Source organism: Suncus etruscus, chromosome 9 (assembly GCF_024139225.1).
Source record: "Suncus etruscus isolate mSunEtr1 chromosome 9, mSunEtr1.pri.cur, whole genome shotgun sequence".
Taxonomy (NCBI): domain Eukaryota; kingdom Metazoa; phylum Chordata; class Mammalia; order Eulipotyphla; family Soricidae; genus Suncus; species Suncus etruscus.
Genome location: NC_064856.1, coordinates 32,441,197 through 32,467,437, shown reverse-complemented (window position 1 = coordinate 32,467,437; position 26,241 = coordinate 32,441,197).

Genomic DNA, 26,241 nt, shown 5'->3' with positions numbered 1-26,241 from the left:
CACCCGGACATTAAGTTTGCTCTTTGCCAGCAAGCCTGTAACCAAACTGGGGGCGAGCAGTCGGCTGGCCTTGCAATCGCTTCGAGCGCGCCCTCTGTCGGATATCTTGGACACTGCGAGAGAAGCTCTGCCCACACCGCCTGCCAGATCCTCCCCAGGGTAGCAGACAACCAGAACTTAATTCCAAATCAGAAGTGTGCTGCCAAGAAATGCAGGGGGTGGGTGGGTAGGGGGGTGCATGCTCTTGAGCCTTCCCACCTTTCACTAGCACGTGTGGCTCACTGGGGAGCTGTACCGCTTGCGGTGTTGGCGGTCAGACTCATTCAGATTGATTCATTGATAGGACCCGCTCCCAGTTCCCAGGTCTAAACCCCTCTCTCCTTGAGCTCAAATTATAAGCGAACAGGTTACCTTCTAAGAGATCTGATTCCTAGAAGGCTACCCTGAAAAGGGCAGAATCATTACAAAGAAAATGGGTTTTGTAGCATTTCAACCCCAAGGACCACTAGGGAATTTTAAAGAAGGTCCAGGCATTTCCCTACCTTGTTTGTTTAACGTGTTATTTGGGGTTTTCTTTTCTTTTCCTTTTTAATTTTATTTTTCTTAGAATTATCTTGGCATTCTTGATCTCTATTTTGTCGTTGTTGTTGTTGTTGTTCAAATACTGGGTGAAGATTTCTATCCATTTTTACCTTAGCCCAGCTGACTTCTTTGTAATACATCCTTGCAATAAATAAGACAAAAGAATAAATTCTGAGGGTATCTAAAATGAGGATCCAGAAAGCTTGGCCTATATCTGACCTATTTTTAAAAAATGGAGATAAAACAAAACACCTTATCTCAGGAAGGTTATTTGAGTCTGCTGATTTCAAACCCAAATGAGCTGAATTTATTAGAAAAAAAAAATGCTGGTTCATTAGAGTTTTTTTTTTTTTTTTCCTGAGTTACAGTTCTTTACAGAAAACATACCTTAGCTGTGATTCTCAATCTGTCTCCTGGGAAATCTTGGATGCCTGCTGATCATTTTGAATTCTTTGCCGCCCTTAACTTTCTGGCTACATGTTAGAAATCATTTTAAATGAATTGAATAAAATTCACAAGTGTTATATGCCAGCAAATGATGAACTCAGAGGAAATATGACTCAAATCCACTTTTTTCATTTTGGATTTTTTTTCTTATAATAAATAGAAATGAACAAATGTGGCTTTAATGACATCTTGGAGTGAGAGCTTTTATTGATATACTATCAGTTGGAGGCATGGAGTGCTTCAGTGAAATAAACTCCATCGCACACATTCATAACCAGATTGAAAAAGGTGTGTTTGTTATTTTGCGTGACACCTCCTAATGATAGTGAGGGTTTATATATGGAGATATGCACGCACCATCATAAAAACGAACAATGTTTCAGCTTACGAAGGGTTTCTATGATTAAAGACGTTTTTGGACTTACTCGGTTTCCAATTACTGTTTGAACCAGTGCTCACAAACTTACAGATGCCTCCTCCTTGTTCTCAGGCAGCTGGATCCAGATGCTTGGGATTGTGGCCCTGAGGACCAGATGTGCAGCATCTGTTTCAGAGTGACATGTCCTTTGGACAGCTGAAGCACTGGGTCATTAGCTAATCACAGTGCATGCCAGGTCAACTCTAGGGTGCACCAAATAGAAACCGATAGAAGATCAAAGATTCCATTGGCCCGTGGAAGTAACAGAAAAAGGACTCACGTTAAGGACAATGTGATGGAGTGTTCAAATAATCGTACCAGCTCCCTCCTACTATCCCCTCAACCACCCATGGCTTAAGATGCTAATAGAAATTCCCAAAGCTCTCAGTGCATTGGGTTCCTGAGTGTTGGGAAGTTCTTTTTCTTCCTATCTTAGCCCTCCTCTTACCAAGTAAAGTCTATAATCTTCCCACCACTGGTTTCCTTGTTCCTAGGCATGTTTCTGAACCAACTTCTATTTTCCAGTTTGTACTTGGTCTTTGCCTCAACTGCCCAGTAAGACAGCTTTATAGTTTCCATGAGTCAAGGATCTAGGGAGGGCTTAACTAGATCTCCAACTAGGACATCTCACAGTTATGTAGCGAAGTAGCTATTATGACTTTAATTTTCAGAACTCTACTAAGAAAGTAGTAGAGTTTTCAGCTATCTCCAAGATTGGTGGTATGATAGAGTTCAGGACAAGGGGGTTGATATGTCTAAAGTTTTTCAGTCTTCCTTAGGCAGAAACTGTCTATTATCTGTTGTTGCCTACATGGGCCCCTCTGGGAGACAGCTCAAAGAAAGAGGAGAGAATTCAGTCTTAGTTTTGGAAATGATATTTCATTACTTATTCCATATTTTACTAAATACTAACAAATCACAGGCCAGTTCTTCCTTCAACAGGAAGGGGATACACAGGGAAGTGAGCAGCAGGCAAAGATATCTTGGAAACCACTCAATAAGTTGCTGACCACCAGCTAATAAAATAGACTGGTTTAAATATAAATTTGCCATGTTCAGACACAAGCTTTATTAACAATTGTATTGGCCTGCAAAGTAAGTCCTAGCATGGCCACATTAAAGCTTACTGAACCTTTTAAATTGATTAAACAGACTTCTTTACAGGCTTTGACATTTTCTGCACCGTTGCAAAGAAAACTAGTTCATCCTTCTTTAAAGATAGGGATCAACTTATCTAGGCAAAACCAAACTCAAATCAGGTGCATGTGATTGTCATTCATCTAAAGAAATAGTCGTGAAGGTCCAATTTCCTGCTGACATCTGAAAACTAAACCTGGGTATTAATAGTTCTCTTGATTTTTTCTATAAAGTGCACACCTGCATGTCAACTGTTACAACAATTTGCTCCATCACAAGCAAAATATGACAAAATAAGAGTATGTGGTCAAACAAAGCTGATATATAAACTGCTCTACTATGCAGGTTACCAGTTTGAGACTTAGGATCTAAACAGGTTTTTCTTCTGAAATTCAACTAAAAGGGGAAAACTAGAAAATATAACCTGTAAACAGCTTAGTTTAAGACATTTCTAAAAGTTAAGTAAGCTTTGATATATCTCTTTAATGAATTATCTTTCATAATAATTATTCATTATTAACTAATACAAACATTAATAAAGCTTATGTCCTTTTTAGGGGGGCCACACCCGTGATGCTCAGGGATTACTCCTGGCTATGCGCTCAGAAATTGCTTCTGGCTTAGGGGACCATACGGAAAGCTGGAGGATCAAACCACAGTCAGTCCTAGGCTAGCGCTGGCAAGGCAAATGCATTTGCTCTCCATGCCACCGCTCTGGCCCCTAAAGTTTATGCCTTAAAAGATACTGGTGATGGTTGATAGTGCTAGTGAAATTAGTGTTGAAATAATATATGCTTAAAACACAACTATTAATAAGTTTGTAAATAAGAGCTTTTAAATGAAAAAACATAAAATAAATAAAGACATTGCCTCTAAGAAAATATAAATTAGAAAAACCATGGGGAAAATAAGGATCTAGTGTTGCCAGGGACTAGGATTAAAGAGATGTAATCAGAAGGTCTTTGAGTATGACTAGCTATGAAACCATCCCATCAGACTCATTAGAGCATTCCATTAGGTGCTTCCTTATCCTTCCATATTTGCCAAAGCACATAGAGCACAACCTAATAACAAACCCTCAGGTCAGTGGGGGAACTTTGGTGATAATGGTGTGCCCATGGGTAGTCAGTGATATCAGATTTCCCTAAATGTGTGGAAGTTCAAAGGTTCAGCTATATTTTTCAGTGAACCTAAAACTGCCTTGAAATCAAAGCAAAGCAGGACATAAAATTATTTAAGAAGCATAATCATAATCTAAAGCTACAGGAATAAAGAAATATATCCCCAAATTAAAAAGGGCCTTTGAATCTTGGAGTTATGTCTATGTTCTTCTCATAGTCTTTTTGCCAAACTTAATAGCTAATTGTGTAGGCAGTCATTACTTTGCTTGGTAAAGCAGTCTCTAAACTTGTGCAAATTGAAACTGTGCTAACACATTAATAATCAGTGATAAAATTTCCAATAGACCAGAACCTTTAAAAATGTTGTCACAACATTAAAACAGTCCTACTGTTGCTTATTAATGCAAAGGGAAATGGAGAGAAATAGCATAACTTAGATTTAGTATATTATATTTTAATATTTAGTCATGTAGAGAAGGCTTATCATTATTTTTGTTATAGTTTAGTTGGCATAAGGACTTAGTTTTTTCTAAAACTTGCCAAGTAGTTTGAAGGGTTTTATTGTAGAACTGAGGTCATAGAGGTTCTCTCTCATGCCTTGGTACATTGCTACACTTACTTCTAAGTCCAATCTGTTTCCATCATTTGGGACTTAGTCATTTCAATGTCTCTGAGAGATCTTGACTGTGAAGTCTTTAGTCAGCATCCCTTCCACTGGAAGTTTTCTCCTTCTTACACACCCATTTCTCTCCTGAAATGGCAAGTCCCTCTCATTGTCCAGCCAGACCTTTCCAAGAGGTAGTAGCAACATAGAATTAGCAATGTCTCCAGCAATGCCACAGGCACACAATGGGAATTTAACTCCCAGCATCACTTTTTTGTTGCTTTGCCCTTAGTTGCCTTTGATTACTCCCTTTTCTGAAATGTCATGTGGGTTGATCACAGAGGGAGGCCAGGAGGTAACAGTACTACACACTTGGCTGTCTATGCATGTGGTCAGAATATAAATGCACAAGGGCCAACTGCTTGGCTACTAACAGGGCACACACCTGTTATTCACACAATGCTTGGTGCACAGAAGGGTCGTGGTACAGTTTTTATTTTATGCAATTACACTGTTAAAGTGAATGATGTTGCTGGAAGATTGATGCCATTTATGTGAAGATGAGAGCTTAAATATGTACACAGCAGAATCAGCAAAGTGAGGAGAGCGGCTACTTCTACACTGGAAAATCAACTTGATTATGAAAGAAAAATGATTCTTTGCTCTTTGTTTTGGTCATAGGCAAATGCAGAGAACTAAATATAGACCACTGAAGATCATTCACTGCCAGTTGAGCTCGGTTGATTTATGACCCTGAAGACCTCATGGCGCATTTCACAATGCTATTTTGTTCAGACTTCCTGTGAATATGTACATCTGGAGACATATATATTTATGGAAAATGATAAATATTTTTTCTCCCTTACCTTATGTCTAAGTAGGTCAGGTTAGCAATATGTTGAGTAGTTATTACATTGCAGCCCATGTATTTTCAAGCATATGTAGAATGTAGCCATAGGAGGCACGCAGGAGGTGACATTGTCTCCCACACTCAGTCCTGTAACTGTGATTGTGTTCTGAGAGCTAAACTGGGAAATTAGAATATTAAAAATCACAGCAGAAATACATAATATGAACTTGAAAGCATCACTTTGAAAGTGATTGATATACTTAGTAGATATAAAAACAAACACATTGATATACTTAGTAAATGTAAAACAAACATAAAAAATCAACAATTTTCCATGTTTTATTTTAAATAAGACGAATGTAGCAAAATAGCTGTAAAACAGAGTTCAACAACAGAGTAAAGATCAGTTGCAAATAACCTCTTTAAAGGTGACAATTGAAAGATTGCTACCAAAGCTAACAATGCAACACATAAAAGTTTTCCCGGGCCCTCTCATACCTCATTCTGAACTCTGGCTAAGGCACTAAGAAATTAAAAGAAGGGACTAGGGAAATAGTGCAGCTGGTAAGGCTCTTGTCTTGTACATAGCAAGCCCAAGTTCTAGCCCCAGCATCCCACGTGGTTCCTCACATTTCTCACATGTGAGTTATGATGCAGTGATCTCAAAATGCAGAGCCAGGAATAAGCCCTGAGCATTGCTGGGTGTAACTCAAGAATAAACAATTAAAAAAGAAAATGGGGAAAAAAAAGGCAGGATATATATATTTAAAAAAAGCAATTTCTATCATCATATTAAGATACTAAGATCATTAATGAAGAAAATGGTTCAGGGCTGGAGAAATAGTACATCTAGTAAGGCCTAGCATGTAGCTGACCAGGGTTGAACCCTGACACCTCATATGGTCCCCTATGTTCAGTGATCTTGAGGACACCAAAGACAGTGATCCTGTCCCCTGTATTCACCATCAAGAGTGGTCTCTGAACACCAAAGCCAGGATTGTTCCCTGAGTATTGCCAAGTAGTGCAAAAAACAAACAAACAGGGCCCGGAGAGATAGCACAGTGGCGTTTGCCTTGCAAGCAGCCGATCCAGGACCAAAGGTGGTTGGTTTGAATCCCGGTGTCCCATATGGTCCCCCGTGCCTGCCAGGAGCTATTTCTGAGCAGACAGCCAGGAGAAAGCCCTGAGCGCTGCCGGGTGTGGCCCAAAAACCAAACCCCCCCCCCAAAAAAAAACAAATTCTACAAATAATAATACAAAGGAAAATGTGTGTCAAAATGGCAAGATAGGAGATAAGTATTTAAAATGTACCAGACACTAAAATAATCCATTGGATAATTGTGGATTTGATTTGTAAGTCAATGGATTTTAAGAAGATATTAGCACAGTAATCAGATGGAAGAAGGTAATAGTATCAAGAAATAAGCACACATATACTTAGAGGAAATAGGTTAGTCATGGATTCAGAGGCAATATAAATGACTGTGGACTGTAATAGTGAATCTCAGTACAGTACTATCTTATGTCACATCAAATACTCCAATACTCTGAAACTAGTTAGTTCCTAAAGCCACTACTTTCCTGATCATATGCACCTAAGCCTCCAAGGTTACCCCATTCCTTAAGATTGTAACATCTTCACTTTGTTCCCTTTGCTATCCAGCTCTTGGAAGTAAGTGTAAGGTTGCCTAGTGAACTTATCAGGTTCACCCAATGAGGGTCCAGTGGTTGAGTCCATTCTTTGAGCTCATGAGCAAAAAACCCTACATTTTTAGAATGTTCATATCATCCAGAGTCCAAGCCCTTCATGGAAGTCAAGAACAGGTGACCAGGGACCAGAGCAATAACACAGCAGTAGGGCATTTGCTTTGCATGCAGTCAATCTGGGTTCTATTTCTGCATCACATATATTCCCCCCTCCCCGAAATTGCCAGGGGCGATTTCTGAGCACAGAGCTAGGAGTAATCCCTGAGCACCATTGAGTGTGGCCCAAAAAACAAACAAATGAACAACCAAACAAAAAGAATAGGTTACCAAGAACAACAGGTGACCATGGATTTTCACCAGGATTCTCTCCACACATTATTCAGAGGGAATTTGACCATTTGACCTTTATCAGCTGACCCCACAGGGCTCTCAGAATGAGGGGCTCCTTTCACCTCTTTGCTCTGCAGAGTGCTAAATGCTTGTTCCTATATGTATTCAGGCTCATCAAAGTAGTTAAAAATAAAATCTTCCTGGAGTGTTTTACCTACGTGTTGTTCTATATATCTTATTGTTTCGGGTCTGATATTGAGGTCTTTCATCCATTTGGATTTAACCTTCGTACATGATGTTAGCTGGGGGTCTGAGTTCAATTTTGGGCAAGTGGCTAGCCAGTTGTACCAACACCACTTGTTGAAGAGACTTTCTTTGCTCCATTTAGGATTTCTTGCTCCTTTATCAAAAATTAGGTAATTGTATGTCTGGGAAACATCCTCTGAGTATTCAAGCCTATTCCACTGATCTGAGGGCCTGTCTTTATTCCAATACCATGCAGTTTTAATAAGTATTGCTTTGTAGTACAGTTTAAAGTTGGAGAAAGTAATTCCTCCCATATTCTTTTTCCCAATGATTGCTTTAGCTATTCTAGGGTGTTTATTGTTCCAAATGAATTTCAAAAGTGCCTGATACAGTTCTTTGAAGAATGTCATGGGTATCTTTAGAGGGATTGCATTAAATCTGTACAATGCTTTGGGGAGTATTGCCGTTTTCTAAAGGCATCTTCAAAGAGGAAACTGCACTCTCCAAGCAAGTGAAAGCAGAGATTAACAGATGGGAATATATTAAACTGAGAAGCTTCTGCACCTCAAAAGAAATAGTACCCAGGATACAAGAGCCTCCCACTGAGTGGGAGAAACTATTCACCCAATACTCATCAGACAAGGGGATAATCTCCAAAATATACAAGGCACTGACAGAACTTTACAAGAAAAAAACATCTAATCCCATCAAAAAAATGGGGAGAAGAAATGGACAGACACTTTGACAAAAAAGAAATACAAATGACCAAAAGACACATGAAAAAATGCTCCACATCACTAGTCATTAGGGAGACTAGTCATCAGGGAGACAAATCAAAACAACTATGAGGTACCACCATGCCCCCGCCTGTACTCTAGACAGGCTTTCTGCTTCCCTCATTCATGCACATTGTTATGTTAGTTCTCAATGTAGTTATTTCTCTAACTGCACTTATCACTCTTTGTGGTGAGCTTCATGTTGTGAGCTGGACTTTCCAGCCCTCTTCTCTTTTGTATCTGAGAATTATTGCAAAAATGTCTTTCATTTTTCTTAAAACCCATAGATGAGTGAGACGATTCTGAGTCTATCTCTCCCTCTGACTTATTTCACTCAGCATAATAGATTTTATGTACATCCATGTATAGGAAAATCTCATGACTTCATCTCTCCTGAAGGCTGCGTAATATTTTATTGTGTATATGTACCACAGTTTCTTTAGCCATTCATCTTTTAAAGGGTATCTTGGTTGTTTCCAGAGTCTGGCTATTGTAAATAGCACTGCAATGAATATCAGTGTGAGGAAGGGATATTTGTATCATATTTTTGTGTTCCTCCGGTATATCCCTAGGAGTGGTATAGCTGAATCGTACGGGAAATCAAATTTCCAGTTTTTGGAGGAATCTCCATATCGCTTTTTATAAAGGTTGGACTAGATGACATTCCCACCAGCAGTGAATAAGAGTTCTTTTTTCTCCACATCTCCACCAGCACATAGCAGCTGCCTTGTGCCTTGAAAGATATTTAGCATTATCCCTGGTCTCTACCCACTCAATGATAGAAGTTTTCCACTCTGGAACCACCAAATACCTTTTCATTCTCCACTTACTAACATTATCCAATAGCAAATTCCCCTGATTGAGAATACCTGCTCTACTTTCACTGAGATATTTTTTAATGGTAGTGGCAAATGTGATCATATCAGGATCACTGCTGATGATAAGACAACAGGACCAAGAAATGTACTCAAAATGGAAAGGGGAGCATTTTCAGGCAAATGAGGATCGGGAACTGTAAGCCCCAATATATGAATTGGGAGAAGGTGAATGAGGTGAACACAGAGCCTTGGGAAGGGACAGAGGAAAACTAATTGTTGGCTAAGGAATGAATAAATTGGAAACTCTTCCCAGAGGAAAAGTAGCTTAGTTAAGAGAATGATCAACACATGTAACATGTGGAGGGAGTTCATGGAGAATAAACAGGAAACTACAAAAGAAATTAGAGTTCTCTGGATTCTGTGAAATTCTAACATCACTGATTCAGGGTCAGATGGGGTGAACTGATGTAAAAGTAAAGGGTGGAGTTCAGGGTAAAGAAATGCTTGAGCTAAGATCCAAAGCATATATTTGGCTGAGCCCCTAACCATAAGACTGGTAAGAGACTAATGTGGTGTATTCATTGCTGTTACACATAAAACTTGTGTATATGGTATACATGCTATTGGAAAGTGGGTCAATCTCTGTAGTAGATAAGTGTATGAGAGCATAAAGTTTATGAAAAATAGAGTGACTCAGGGAAGTGAAAAACCAGATTGATCATAAAGTACACAGTCATGGGGCAAGAGCACATAGTTCAGTGGATAAGGCAATTGTCTTTCATGAGGCCAACCTGGGTTCAATTCCTGGCATCCTATATGACCCCCAAGTACCACCAGGAGTAATTCCTGAATAAAGAGCCAGGAGTAAGCCCAAGAATTGTCAGATGCAGCCCCCAAACCAAAACAATAACAACAAATTAATTAGTTTTAAAATGTACCCAGTCAAAATTAGATGTACCTTTCCAAGGGAGGAAACAACATGAATAAAACTGTCAAGTTAATGTCAACATGGGTCACTGGAATCCACTCAGGAATCCATACTCAGCTAAATTTTCTCCCCTGTCTTATCCCAATTGATCCTGATTCTTCTGAAACCAAGATTTTAAAAGGTTAAACACTTGCCCTAAGGCCCACAATTAGGAAGGGAGTTCAAGATCTCAGGTTGATGCTCTGGGTTCCATCACCTCAGTCTTATCAGAACACGTTGGGAGGGGTGAACAGTAATCTTTAAACCAATGTATTCAACAAATTGAGAATATGTGTAGAGTGTGGCTTTTCTCTATCATGTTTATTTTTATCATAGTTTCACTTTAGAGATATGTGAACTCCAGGGTTATTGCAGTATTATTTATAAAACTCCAGAGCAGGAAACACCCTCACAGTCCACTGACTGATGAGTGACTAAATAACAATGTGGTTATCAGACATAGTGGAATACTATGCACCCAGGGGAAAGAATAAACCCTGCCATTTGCAGCAACATGAAATTGCTTAGAGGGGGTTATGCTTAGTGGAATAAATAAGAATAAGAATGACCAATGCTGTCGTGTTTTATTCATGTGAACAGACAAATAACCAGGTGATTTTATTTAAAATAAAAAAACCAATTAGGTATACTGGCATATAAACGAGAATAAGAATATTTAAATCAGATGAAGGCAACCAATGCATGATGAAGACAAGAATTGAAGTGGTGAGTACAATGTCTTATATGCTTTATTCTTACTGGTGCACACTTGAAGCTTACATATCTTAGAATGCAATGTGACTCCATGAGAAACAAAGAAAGTAAGCTACTACCAACAAGCCTTTCTAATTACAAAAATGCAATATTCCATTTTGTAATTGAGTGGTGCCCTAGACAGTTTAACTGATCCATTGAGGGTGATATGGGCATGGAAAGAAGGTAGAAATCCAGTTAGGGAAGCAGTAGAGTCCTTGCTGATACTCTCAGTTCAACCTATAATGTTGGGAACCAATGCTCAGAAAACTAGGCATTGACAATATATTGCATGCCAAATCTCTTATTCTCACACAGATCATCTTACTTCCACTGACATTGTAAATTGTTCTGTTTTTGTTTTTGCTAAATTAGCACCATTAGGGGGCCAGAGTGATAGCATAGCTGTAGGGAATTTGCCTTGCACTTAGCAGATCCAGGACAGATCTTGGTTCGATCCCCGGTGTCCCATATGGTCCCCCGTGCCAGGAGAGATTTCTGAGTGCATAGCCAGGAGTAACCCCTGTGCATCACTGGATGTGGCCCAAAAGCAAAAAAAAAAAAAAAAAAAAGCACCATTTTTCCCAATTTTTTCTATTTTTTTAAATTTTTTATTTTTAAATTAATTTATTTAAAGAAAATGAATTACTTAGTTGGCATAACTGATAGTAATACATTTTAGGGAGACCAAAAGCAACATATTTTTTTTTTAAAAAATTGAAATAAAAACTGAAGAAATGGAAGAGAAAGGAAAGAATTTTTTTTTTTTTTTTTTTTTTTGTTTTTGGGCCACACCCGTTTGACGCTCAGGGGTTACTCCTGGCTATGTGCTCAGAAATCGCCCCTGGCTTGGGGGGACCATATGGGACGCCGGGGGATCGAACCGCGGTCCGTTCCTTGGTAGCGCTTACAAGGCAGACACCTTATCTCTAGCGCCACCTTCCCGGCCCCAGGAAAGAATATTTTTTAAAATTGAGTCAACGAATTCATGGAAGCACCAGTAGAAAATTTAGTAAGCTCTTCTCTCTCTCTTTTTTTTTAAAGAATACAAGTTAAAAAAAATACAGTAATAACGGTGTGAGAGTGGCAATTGTTGTTTGCATTGGCCCAGCAAATATGGGTAAAATGAAGGAAAAAAAAACAAAAACAGAACAGCCTTAGCCTAAATACAAAGAGACCTTATCCCTGAAGTTTTCTGGCATAAGACTGACTCTGGGTTCCAGGCATACTAGGTTATCCAACCCCTGAATCATTCTCTTTGGTCATGGAGAAATTTTTTCACATATTAGTTGTTGTTGGTGTCCAGTTTCTGTAGTTAAAGATTAGGGTTTCTGTGTTTCATCTAAGTCAGGATGTGGAGCGTCCTCTACTTTCACCTCACCATTAGATGCAGGGCGTCCTGCACTGCAAGCAAGTTGTTGCTGTTGCTGAGTCATCTGGGTGTTAAGGGAACACTCCTTGGAGTAAAGTCAATGCCAGGGTAGAGGTAGGGCCTTCCTGCTAGAGGTTTGCTTCCTGGTGATGTTGTAGACAATTGTGGTTATTTCGTTGATGATCAATGGTTCCGGGGTGTATTATTCCCACTTTTTCAGAGAGCAAAGTGAAGTATCCCTGACTTCGAAGGAGCTATAATTCATATCAAGACCCACACAACTCCAGAACTGGAGTCTTTTTGCCATCTGATCAAAACAAACATCTAAAACCAAGTGTCTTAGGCCCTGACATCTTTGCCAGAGATTCCAATTTTTTTTCCATGTGTGACCAATTAGCACAGTTGGTTGGAACATGGTGCTAATGAGGCCAAGGTCAAAGGTACAGTTCCCTTGTGGGCTGAAACTTGATACTTCCTTTTCTTGGAGTCACAGGCTGTGGCCTGAACCCTAGCTGGAATCCCAGGAATATGATATTGGTCACAAGAGCAGCAGAAGTCCTGCTGAATCATGATAACTCCAGGTTCACTATTGGATCAACTCTAAGCACATGTCGTGGGTATGGATACAAATAAAGACCTATATTAGGATATGCTGAATGCATGAACAATTTTTGCCTCCATTCCTTAAAATTTAACTGCACTCTTGATGGAGCTATGACTTAATTTAAAAAAAAAAACCCTCATGTATAGTACCAGAAAGAGAGAGAAGTAGAGAAAGAAAGAGGAAGAGAGAAAGGGAGGGAGAGAGAGAGAGAGAACGAGAGAGAGAGAAACCATAAGCATATCTGTTGAGAATGGCCCAAACCTCCTTAAAGAAATCTCATGTATACTAAGAAAAATGCTGAAATTTTAAAATGTTGAATACCTAAACTCACAAGAAAAAAATAATTATTTTCTATATGTAAAATTATTTCCAGATAATGGAAGTATCTTCTTAGCATTGGGACATTTTCCTATATTAGAAATTTGGATAGAAATCTTCCTAAATGAGATTCACAGTTTCATGCCTTCTCAGACAGGAGGGATGGGACTTAATTTATCCTAGTTTTTTGTTATTTACATTGAAAAAATTTAAAACCTGTTTTCCATTGAAAATAAAAGTATGAGTACAAATTAGTAAGTAGTAAGGCATACAAGGAGGAATTTAAAGTTAAAGTAAAATAAACAAAGTAAAATTAACAATAAAATAGAGTATGACGTAATGATAAGAAATACATTTAAAATAAAATTCAACAATTACAAAATTACATGTACTGAATACTGAAATACTGTAGCATAATGAATGATAAGTTTTAGTAAAAAATAGTAATGGAGATCTTCTTGTCCAACATTGGGAATCCAAAAAAATTTCTTACTTCACAAGGCTATTGAGAGGATTGAAGTTCTGAGGATCAAAAAAATGAGATTACTCTGCTTCTGTCTTACCAAAGCACTTTTTTACACTGGGGTAATATATGCTGAGGATACACAGAGAGTTGTGGGAAATACTTCAATTAACTATCAAAGTCATTATTGACAGATCTTGACCAAGAAAGATGGAAAAAGTAAAGGAATCATGAAAAAGGAGAAGAATCCATCTCTTTGTTTTGGCAAGTATTATCCTAATACTATTTAAGCCATGCTTAGATTTGAGGCACAAGGATATAAACTGGATCATAATTAGTAGAAATGGACAATTTTATTAATAGATTTATACAGTCTTAATAGAGGAGTTATAGACTACAGTACTATATAATAATAATAATAATAATAATAATAAACTGTTTTGAAAAGACCATAAGAAAGCTGCCACAATCTAATCTGAAGCCTATTAATAAAAAAATTAAAAAATTTAAGTAACTTGAAAGTACATGGAAAGCAACCCTGTTTCATTTCATTCCATGTCTTTTCAATGATCAAACACATTTGGTTACAAAGGCCTTAGAACAGATTAATACATCCCTTTGTTTCCTTTTCTGAAAAATGACTCATTGGAGAGGGAACACCACTTATTCCCTTCTCTGCTTGGAAGTTACTGTGAGGACCTTTATCAAATCAGGAACTATAACTACTTGGCAGAAAGATTGTGAAAACTGGACCAAGCTGTGTAAGATTGAGAAAAGGTAAAGAGTGCTACCATAGCATTTTCAAATCCCAAATTTTATTATGGGTAGGATGACCCAAAGTCTGTATTTCAGAGTGAAATAGAAAGCACTAATGGAAAAGCATTTGTCTCCTGATACTTGCAAGGATCAGATCTGCTTGGCAGGGCCAACATTCAAGGGAATAAGCTAGAAAATATTCATGCATGTCCAACATCAGCAGCAGTGAAGTCCATGATTATAGGTAAATATCCAATTCTTATGCTCCATGATCCAAGGGTTGAAGGACATCATACAGTCTTGACAGAGCTAAACCATGGTCATGCTACAGGCACAGAGCTTTCTGGAAGAGTAACAAAGCCCTCAATAAAGATGGCAGCCAAACCTTTAGTTCTGAAAGTTATTCATCTTTATATGAAATTCCTAGTCAGTGGCAGGGGGAATATTAGTATTACTTAATTTCATTCAAATTACACTACAAAAAAACAATTAAGGTGAATAATTATGAAAGTAAGGTCAACTCAATTTTCTATAATAATGTTTTTTGTTACCAGGCTCATTATTGCTAATTCCTTTCATAATCTTTGCCATCTAACCTCATTTGTTTCATTTATAAGTGGCAAGAAATGCACATCATCAAGCAGCAATGAAATCAAGACAGCAGCATGTCACTTGGGTGATCTCTGGAGAAAGTAATTATTGTCACTAGTTAACCTTTTAGGGAAAAACTCGTCTGCATATTCCCAATGTAGGTGTTGGATTTGTCAAAATGAAGTTTATTCTTGTTGGTTTATTTTATTTTTTAATTTTTTTGTCATGCACCCTGCTTTGAGAGGGTCGAGGCTTGCTGAAGTGGAGGCTTTATCCTGCTGTTCTGTCTACTTAGAAACTAAATGAAAAAGCACTCAAGTGGGTTTTAAATGGGCTTTTAGTGGAACCAAAACACACCACACACACTCCCATACACACACACGGACATATACATACAAACACATGTCCATTTTAAAATATGCTAATCTAGTTCATACTGCTTCTAAAAAATCCCTCAAATTCATTACCAAGACCCTCATATTTATGATCTAAGATTTAATCCACCCACATCTCTACTCTTTGAACCTATGCTGTTTGGGTTTATGTAAGATCTCAAAATCCTTACTAACAAAGGCAAGACCTATTATTTTAAAATATCCTGTGTTAGTTACATGTTCACAATATTCTGTGAATGTTACAGTCATTCTTCACCTTGAAATTTACTTTAACCCAGGTAAGAAAACCTTAGTAAAACCAAGATCAACACTCATACCATTGTGATGTAGAGATTCTTTAAAGATGGATCTGTTGAAGGGTAGAGATAGTTGAAAGAGGTGAGGTGTTGGCTTTCTATACATGATTCAAAACCCCAACCACATTGTCCCCCAAACACTACTGAGTTGGCTCTAGCTCCTGAGCTTTGCCATATGTGGTCCCAAAACAAACAAAAAAATGGCCCTTTGGGATAATCTTTACATAAACATTCAAAAGCAAACAGTGGAGTTCTGAGCTCTCTCTCTCTCCACAGCAAAGAAATTTAATATATGTATGTTTAAAGCAATATACAGTGCCATAGGCAGTTCTGGCTGCTGGAATAAGATCCTACAGCATATCTCCCTTCTCACAGATAAAGAAGTGGGAAGCTTGAGTTCAGGATGACCAGAAGCAGTATCTAGTAGGTTTCTCTTTTGTAGGGTATAAACTGACCCATAAACATTAGCAGTGATGCTTTTAGGTTTTTCCTATTTCAGATGGTTCTCAAGGGCTTTCCTAGTGATTTTTAGTCCTGGGGGTCTTGTAGGCCACACCCCATGATGCTCAATGGTGTTCTAACCCTATTATTTTTCATGGTTTTTCCTTCTTCCTTCTTCCTTCTTCTTTCTTCTCCTCCTCCATCTTCTCCTTCTTCTGCTTCTCCTTCTTCTCCTTCCCTTCTCCTTCCCTCTCCTTCTCCTCCTTCTCCTCCTTCTCCCCCTTCTCCTCCTTCTCCTTTTCCTTTTTTTCTTCGTCTTCCTTCTTCTTCCTTCTTCTTCTTCCTTCTACTTCTTCTCTTCTTCTCTTCTTCTTCTTCTTCTTCTTCTTCTTCTTCTTCTTCTTCTTCTTCTTCCTCTTTCTTCTTCCTTCTTCTTCCTCTTCTTCTTCTCACCTCCCTGCCACTCATCTAAATCTAATTACCTCCCAAGGCCCCTTTTCACACAAATGTCAGAGGGGGACCAGAGAGACACAGTCTATAAACAGATGGATTATGAAATAGAAAACATGGTCAGTAAGAAGCAGAAATATGCAGCCCCACCCACAGCCCAGGAGCAACTCTCTAACTCCTTCCTCCCTCTCTGTTACTGAGTTCTCTGATGCCACTTTATACCAGACCCTGTGAGCAAAATTTGCAAGGGCCATACCAGCAGCATCCCAGGAATGATGAATAAGAAATAGTGGCCATTTCTCCTATCTTTTTGTTTCAGTTCACATAGTCTAATCCAGCTTCCCAGAGAATTCAACAGGATTGAGTTGGAACTTCATAGCTATTTCTTGTTCATATCATATTCATTGTCTCTCCTCACTCCTATTCTCCTTTGATTCTTGAGGTCACATCCTAAATAAGCCACTTGAGGTTACATGTGGGACATGAAGAGCTAAGATTAGGGTCTTGAAGGAGAAGATAAAATTAAACCTGATCCTTGGAGGAGGAAAAACAGTCCTCCCTGTGAACATGAGAGAGGCACAGAAGTCCTCCAGCACCAAAGCTCGAGTGGGGAACAGCCGTGACACTGGGGTATCAAAAAAGAGCTCAATAGGGTATTCATTATTCCATGACTATCATGAAGTGGAACAGAGGGACATATCATACACATCTGACACCATAACAAGGAATATAATTTGCATTCTAAATGGACCACATGCGACACATAATGACAAGAGACTAGGTTGATTTAATACCACATCAAATGGCTTGTGATGGAGAAGATAGTACAGAGGGTAGCAAGGTAGCATGAAACTGACCATGGTTGAATCGCCAGTATCCCATATGGTCTTCCCCTAAATACTACCAGGAGTGACCCTGAGCACAGAGTTAGGACTAATCCTTAAGCACTACTGGGTTTCTTCCAAACCAAAGATAAATAAAGAACAAAACCAAATGGTTCAAGTAAGAATCTGAAAATAGGGTGACTGCAGTACAAATCTTGTAGGTCTCATCACTCTCTGTCAAACCTGACAATAAATTAGCTTGAACCTCTTTTCCTTCCAGAAGTGCACCAGGCTGTCTAGCCTCTCTTTGCCCACCTTCCTGCCATCTGTCCCTGCTTAGTTCCACAGTTTGTGTGACAGATAATGAAGTCGCTTTTCCTATCAGTGAGCAGAGCAGTGCACCCCCATTTCTAGCCAATTTCTGGCATATCCTTTTGCAACATCAAAATATATGGCCTCAGTAAATTTTCAGAGACAGATTAGCGCTCACCTCCATAATGCCTTAATTGTACAGAAGCCATTAGACAAGAGTGTTAAGGTGACAGAAGGACCCACACAAATGGTAAAGAAAGAGAGCAAGATGCCTAAATTAAAAGGGGTGAAGGGCCTGGGACAGTCTTTCACAGAGGGACAAGATTCATGGCGTTTTGCTGTCTTCCCAAGAATGGACGGCCTCATAAATTATCTCAATATGATGCCAGTAAGTCAAGGGGAACTTTTTTAAAGTAGGCTTTTGCAAAAGGTTAAATTAAAATGAAGACTGAACAATTATTTTTGTCCTCCTGCCTAGCAGGGCTTCGGCTAATGTTTGTGTACAGAAGTGGTAACGGCAGGATACTTCAAAGCCTTTCCAGGGGAAATCATATCATTGGTGAAAGGAGTTGATTTTGTAAAAAGCTTACATTGTAAGTGATATTGAAAATAAAGAGACAAGATTGCATGAGCTAAGTGCTTTATTTTTGTTAGTGCTGGTGGGGTTCCACAGATCCTCCTGATGCCCATAATTGGGGTTTTTTAAATGGAAATAGGGCTTTCCTTTGTCTGTAAAGATGGAAGTCTTGACCCTCCAGTGGAGAGCCATGCACTTTCAATTTTGTTTCCAAAAAAAGGAGGTTTTTTTTTTTCCTTCAATTGTAGTTTCTTGGGGCAGGGCAGGGCATTTAAGGAGGAAATTGCACTTAGAAAGAAACATGCCGAGCCAAGCTGCCCTCCCGCTTTCCTTGATCCGTCCTTAGGTTTTTTTGAAAAATTCTTAGAAAGAAAGAGGTCAACATTCTGGGAAAAAATAACAGCCTCTATCCTATGAGCACCAAGCTTAGAGCCTGTGTCTTTCACCATCTAATCATCATGAATTTTATGCCAAATCTTAGGGGTAGGGACCAAGAAAGTGGGGTGAGACTATTATATAAAACATTTAAAAAAAACATTTGCACTAGGAGGTTGGAACTATAGTTCAGCGGAGTAGGGCCAGGTTTGACTCCAAGGTACCTTATTTGGTCCTCCAAGCCCACCAGGAGTTATCTCTGAGCACTGAACCAGATGTAGGCATTGAACACATGTTTTGGGTGGAGCCCAAAAACAGACAAACCAAAAAAGAAAAACATTTACACTAGTATTACATTAAAAATAAAGAGAGAGATGTGACAATGATATGGTGAAATCCTAGCCTGCTTGCAAGGCCTGGAACCCATTGCCCTAAGTAGATGCGTTCCCTGCCCTTGCAGTAACAAAGCCCTGCTGTAACAATAAATAAATAAATAAATAAAGAGGTTTTCTCACTCAGCTAAGAATCTAGAAGTGGGGTCAATTCTGGAGTCAATCAACTCCTCCACATTAACAAAGAGCCTAGATATTTCAACATTTCTTTTTTTTTCTTGAAAAACAAAGTTTTATTTACTTTAATTAATAACTTTTCCTAATAATTTCTTTAGTTAAGCACCATGATTAGAAACATGTTTGCAGTTGAGTTTCAGTCAAAAAATATACACCGCCCCCCTTCACTTTGACCTTCCTGCCACCAAAGTTCTCAGTCTCCTTCCTCCCACACCCCCTGACTGTCTTCAAAACAAGCATTCTATTTCTCTCACTATCATACTCATGATACTTGTTACTGTATTTATTTCTCTAACTGTGATTGCCACTCTTTGTGGTAAGCTTCATATCATGGCCTGATCCTTCTGGCCCTCATCTCTATTATCTCTAGGTTTTATTACCATACTCTTTTTTATTTTTCTTAAATCCTACAGAAGAGTAAGACTATTCTGTTTCTGTCTCTCTTCCTCTGACTTATTTCACTCAGCATAACAGTTTCCATGTCTATTCAAGTATAGGAAAATTTCATGACTTCATTTTTCCTAACAGTTGTGTAGTATTCCATTGTGTAGATATACCACTGCTTCTTTAGCCACTCATCTGTTGTCGGGCATCCTAGGTTGTTTCCAGATTCTGGCTATTGAAAATAGGGCTGCAATGAACAGAGGCATGCAGAGGGCATTTTTGTATTGTGATTTTGTGTTCCTAGGGTATAACTCTAGGAATGGTATTGCTGAATCATATGGGAGCTCAATTTCCAGCTTTTTGAGAAGTATACATATTGTTTTCCAGAAAGGCTGTATTAGATGGCATTCTCACCAGCAGCGAGAGGTCCTTTATCCCCACATCTCTGCCTTCTCTGATTGTTCTTGTTCTTTGTGATGTATGTCAGTCTCTATAATGTGAGTGGACACTTCATTGTTGTTTAATTTGCATCTCCCTGAAGATTAGTGATGTGGAACATTTTTTTTCAAGTGCCTATTGACCATCTGCATTTCTTCTTTGTAGAAATGTCTGTTCATTTCTTCTCCCAAGTTTTTGATGAGGTTAGATATTTTTCTTGTTAAGTTTTGTCAGTACCTTGAATATCTTAGTTATTAGCCCCTTATCTAATAGGTATTGGGTGAATAGTTTCTCCCATTCCATGGGTGGCTTTGTATTCTAGTCACTGTTTCCTTTGAGGTACAAAAGCTTCTCAGTTTAATGTAGTCCCATTTATTTATCTCTGCTTCCATTTGTTTGGACAGTGGTGTTTCCTCCTTGAAGATGCCTTTAGTTGCAAATTCATGGAGAGTTTTAGCTAAGTTTTCATCTACGTACCTTATGGTTTCAGATCTGATATCAAAGTCTTTAATCCATTTTGACTTGAACTTTCTGCAAGCTGTTAGATGTAGGTTTGAGTTCACTTTTTTGCAAGTGGCTTACCAGTTGATCCAACACCACTTGTTGAAGAGGCTTTCCTTGCTCTATTTTTCTTTTTTTTCTCCTTTATCAAATATTAGTTGATTGTATAACTGGATAACATTCTCTGAAAACTCAAGTCTGTTCCATTTATTGATGGGTCTGTCTTTATTCCAATACCATGCTGTTTTAATGACTATTGCTTTGTAATACAATTGAAAGTTGGAGAAAGTGATATCTCCCATCGTCTTTATTCTAAAGGTTGCTTTAGCTATTCATGGGCATTATTGCTCCAAATGAATTTCAGGAGTGTTTTATCCACTTCTTTGAAGAATGTCATGAATATCCTTAGATGTATTGCATTAAATCTGTACAATGTTTTGGGAAGTATTGCTATTTTAATAATGTTAATCCTCCTAATACGTGAACAGGTTATGTGTCCCTATTTTCTTGTTTCCTCTTTTACTTCTTGAAGCAGTGTTTTGTAGTTTTCATTTCAGAGATGCATACGTAAATCAATCTAATATATGTAAATCAATCTACTTAATATACCATATCAACAAAAGAAAAAATAAAAAACATATGATTATATCAATAAATACAGAGAAAGCATTTGATAAGTTCCAACACCCATTTTGATAAAAACTCTCAACCATATGGGAATGGAAGGAACTTTTCTCAATATAGTCAAGGTCATTTACTACAAGTCCATGGTAAATATTATACTCAATGGAGGTAAACTGAAAACCTTTTCTCTAAAATCTGGTACAGGACAGGGCTGCCCCCTCTCACCACTCCTATTTAACAGTGTACTTGCAATAGCAATTAGGAAAGAAAAAGATATCAAGGGCATCCAGATAGGAAAGGAAGAAGTCAAGCTCTCACTGTTTGCAGATGACATGATACTATATTTAGAAAACCCTAAAACTCAACTTTTTTTTTTGAAGTAAGCTGGGGCTGGAGGGTAATTTTCTTTGAGATTTTAAGAAGTCTTCTAATTGTGTTTTGCTTTGTTTTGATATGGAGAAATGCTTTTTTAAGAGTTTCCTAAATACTTCACATTTCATTGCCCAATTACTTGTGCCTCAAGCAAATGCATAACAAACAAAATGGAGCTAACAGAATTGACTTAGATTAACAGGGTTGGCCCTAAGTTTTGGATATAGAATAATTTAGAGTTGAAGAAGTCAATTACTTTTTTAGCAGGGATAGAGTGGATATTATCAACAAATCACTATTCCCCATATTGGGTGATATTATAGCCTGGGTCATGGGGTTGTGTACTGAAACCATCTAGGTTCAAGACTGCAAAAGCAGTCTCTGATGTAATTGTAATGTACCTTTAAAAAGGTAGCTTGAGGTGGGAATTATTGAGCAGTATTTTGTTTAGTTCATTTAGTTTTGGTTTTGGTTTGTTTAGTTTGGGGCTACACCTGGTTTGCTCCTGGCTCCACACTCAGAAATTAATCCTGATAGGTTGTGGGGTGAGAGAGAGAGACTCTGTGGGATGTTGGGGATGAAACCCAGGTAACCCATATGCAAAACAAATACCCTTCTCTCTGTACTATCTCTCCAACCCCCGATTTGTATCTTTATGTAAAGTAAACAGTGTACCACATAAGTTTGAGAACCTCTGGACTCTCTGTCAACATTAAAAAATTAACAGATGTTTATAAGTTGAAAGAATAAATGTCTTGATCAAATGTCATTATTATCCTCCTTGGGGTGTTCACTTTATATCTAGTGTCAGATGATTTTTATCTTTTCTATATTTATCTCACCTTCCCTAGGAACACCACCATTTCCTTCTAAAGATCCCCAAAGTCCCTTCTTCAATTCACAGAATGTATTCAGTATTAATCTCTTCCAGATGCAGAGACATATCCTCAAACTGCCCCATCCAGATCCACTTCTTTCTTGGCATAGTAACTGGTTCACATGAAAAAGTGAGTCAATGAGAGTTCATCCAAAGAAATTCTAAGAAAGATGAATGCCTTTTCTCCAGGAATTAGAAAAAATTTGGAGATTCCATAGTATAATTATGGATGGACACTGTATTTATTAAAGTGACAGATAATAAGTAATCAGATACAATTGAAAGTAAAGCAGAAAAAGAGGTGAGAAAATTTTGATAACATTTAGACCAGGAGAACTAAGTGCTTATGTTGGAGTTTTTCAACCAAATAAATCAAGGAATTCTATGTTTTCCTTTAAGTTTGAATTCCATTTCTGTCACTTGCCACCAGATGAGTCCTATATACACTATGTCTTTATCTCTATTACACTAAGGGTTTCCTAAGAATGGAGATTCTGACATACTCACCTTGCAACTTCCAAACCTACAATATCTGGGATATTTCCCTATGTATTTATTATTTTTCCTCAACATAAAGAATACAAAAATTAAGACATCCTCTCAGCAGAGATATTTCTTTGAAAGATTTGTTGAGTGAGAAAAAATAATAACAAAAAACTGCTCTATAAAGGAGCAATACTTGTGTTAAATGAATTTGTGTTTTATGACTCAACAATGTATTTTCAAGTAGCCGTTTTTTGGGGGTTGATTTTTTTTTTTTTGGTTTTTGGGCCACATCCGGTGGTGCTCAGGTGGCACTCAGGGGTTACTCTTGGCTATCTGCTCAGAAATAGCTCCTGGCAGGCATGGGGACCATATGGGATGCCAGGATTCGAACCAACCACCTTGGGTCCTGGGTTGGCTGCTTGCAAGGCAAACACCGCTGTGCTATCTCTCTGGTCCCAAAGTAGCCGTTTTTAATGCACAAGTCTATTCACAACTTAGTGCAAGTCAAATTTTAGCTCAACGGTAGATTTGAACTAAATAACTTCTTGAGGGTGAGGGTCGCATAAACCACATTAGCTTTCCCCTTTCCTTCTATTTCCTCACAGGCTGAGGATGGTCACAGAATAAAAAAGAAATAATATTTATACCCTTTAAAAAATTAAAATAATGCACCACTCTATCATTCTGTTCAAGGTGCTAAAGGCACTCAAGGAAATAATACAAAATTCCAGCTTCTAGAATGGCAGAATCATTTAAATTATTATTTTGCAAGCTAAAATAATAATTTTAATAATTAATTAAGCACAATGGTACAAACGTTTGTATCTGGGTTTCAGTCGCCAGTGCAACCTTTGAGCAGTGTATGACCATATGACTCTGAACACGCCCAATGTCATCTGATCTCAGGGGCAGGCCTGGTTAGTACTTGGATGTGAGACGTTGGGAGATGTTAGGTTCCTTGTTCATAAGAAATCAATTAGTGACAAGACTTCAGATACTGAAGAGAGGGTCTTCATAAATACTACTACATACATTATAGCTATTCTTTTATTAATTGTTATCTTTACTGAGAAAATACAGCATCATAATTCAACTAGCCCAGAGACACTGGGCCTCTCTAAAAAACTTAGATATCAAGTTTCAGCATGCTCACTTGCCTACACACTCACTGCTTTTATCCATTGCTAATCAGTTTGTTTGAGTTGGTGTTTTTGTGAATCCTCATCCTCAACACCATACTGAATTCAAGAGCAGAGCAGCTGAACCATTGGGATCTTGGGCATTGCTCTTATTGATCCTACCTCTTGTTACCTAATTGGATCAAAGGCAGTTTCCTACATGGCCCCCACTACCCGTTATCATATGATTGGCTTAATTTTACTCCTATCAAAGTGAAACTTACCTTTTGCTCAGGGACTCAGAAACTCTCCTCCTCTCTGGACATTATTTAGAAATCTGCAAGTTCTGTTTCTAGGGGCAACCTGGAGGAAGACCAGGCTTAGGATAAAACCAAATCAGTGAGGAAGGCAGAATTATAGCAAACTGGAGTTCTGAATTAGCACCGTTAAAGTCTACTCTATCTCTAAATATTTTAAGCATTAATATCCCTGGATTTTTAAAATTAGCCCAAATATACCATTATTGTATTTTTAGCATTATCTATTTAAAATTTGTCAAAAATTGTTTGAGTTTTTTCTTATGCAAGTAGTCACATAGTATATCCTGTATTCTACATCTTAGTCCATAAAACCAAAAGTAGTCATCTTTGTTTTTCACATGAACAGCCTATCCAGTATGCTAATTATTTGGGATAGATTTTCTGCAATGTGCAAAAAAAAAGTCATTTGAAGGAATTTACTATTATTTAAAGGGCAGAAACAAAATATAAAAAAATTTCCTCCCAAGTTTTCTACTATGGGAAACCAGAATAACTTAATCAACTACTATTTTCTCAGTTCCACTGACCCTCCACAAATAAGCACTCACTCTATTCTTAGATAAAAATATTCTCTCCTTTGATCTTTAATTCCATGTTGTCCTGTCATCTCCCATGGTCCTTTTTGAAAAGGAACTAAAAATGCAGTATATGATGATTTAAGCAAAGCAAAACAATGTAATAATAGGCATTAGGAAGTTCATTTATTTTCTATATAATCTCCCATGATATCTATTCATGCTTTCCTTGAAATCAACTAGTACTGGGAGATTTTCTTTTTCTTGGTAGACAACTGTTACTTGGAGTCGAGTATTAAGAATCAGATGAATGGGTCAGTTAGATAGACTGGTAAGTGTTTAGGCACTTGCTCTGTAGGTGATCAACCTACACTCCAGTTCTCTGAGTATCATTGGGTTCAGCCCTGGAGTACTTCATACACCAAACCCTTAGGCCCCTGCATTGAATTGCCTGGGACAAGAATCATCAGGAGAGACCCCAAAATATTTTCTACATTAAATGAAAATAAAATAATCAAGTGTTATTGCAAACCTGTAAAGCTCTGTTCCACCACATTTTTTCTTTAAGAACCACCACCATTTATTTCTATTCCCTGTGACTAGGGGGGCAGGCAAGATCAACATTCTATCTGGGAGCCTGAGTTCTGGGGATGGGAGGAGGTGTCTGATCATGTATAAGTCTCTGGTTCAAAGCTGAGCACATGACCCTGTCAGAGCCAATCAGATTTAACCTGAGAATTTAGCGCATGTTCCCTGTAGGAAGATTTACTTTATTCAACCAGACTTAAACTTGGGACAAAGCAAATGTTGGCAAGATCACCTGCATGAGAAAGAAGTTAATGCAGAGGAAAGCAGAACAGAGCGATGGAAAGAGAAAAATCAAGTGCTGGTAATGTCATTTAAAGAAATAGATTCAATCGTGCCTGAAGCGAGAGCTATTAGCCTGGACTGTTCAATTACTTGAACCAGTAAGTTCTTTTTCTGCTTCAGCCAGTTTAAGTTGGGGTTTCTGTCACTTGCAACAGAAATATACAACTTCTATCTAAAGTTGTGACTGTTTGGAGGGACCCCTAAGATAAAGATATGAGTTCAAATACTTTAGTTAGGATACAATCTCAAGAAGTGCTGTTGGCAGGGTTAGGAATTAGGGAGTGGGGGAAGGAGTTAAAAACATCTACAGTGGTGTTTTATTCAACATGCTGACTTTGAAAACAATTGGGATCCCATCTGAGATGGGCCTCTGATTATCTGATTCGTATTAAGCCCTGAGCCTCTGACTATCCTTCCTAGCTCCAGAAGCAAGGAAGCAGAAGTATTCATCCCCACAGCTGAAAGGCTACCTCTGGGGTATTCATGTAGCATTGATTCTAGCATTGCCTTTATCCGAGAACATTACGCTGAGGAGAGTTGCATGGACATAGAAGGCTTCTGAGACCGTTAGTGGAAGGTTAAATACCTTCTACAGGCATTCACTGGGTCCATGTCACCTCCAACAATTGGCTGGAAA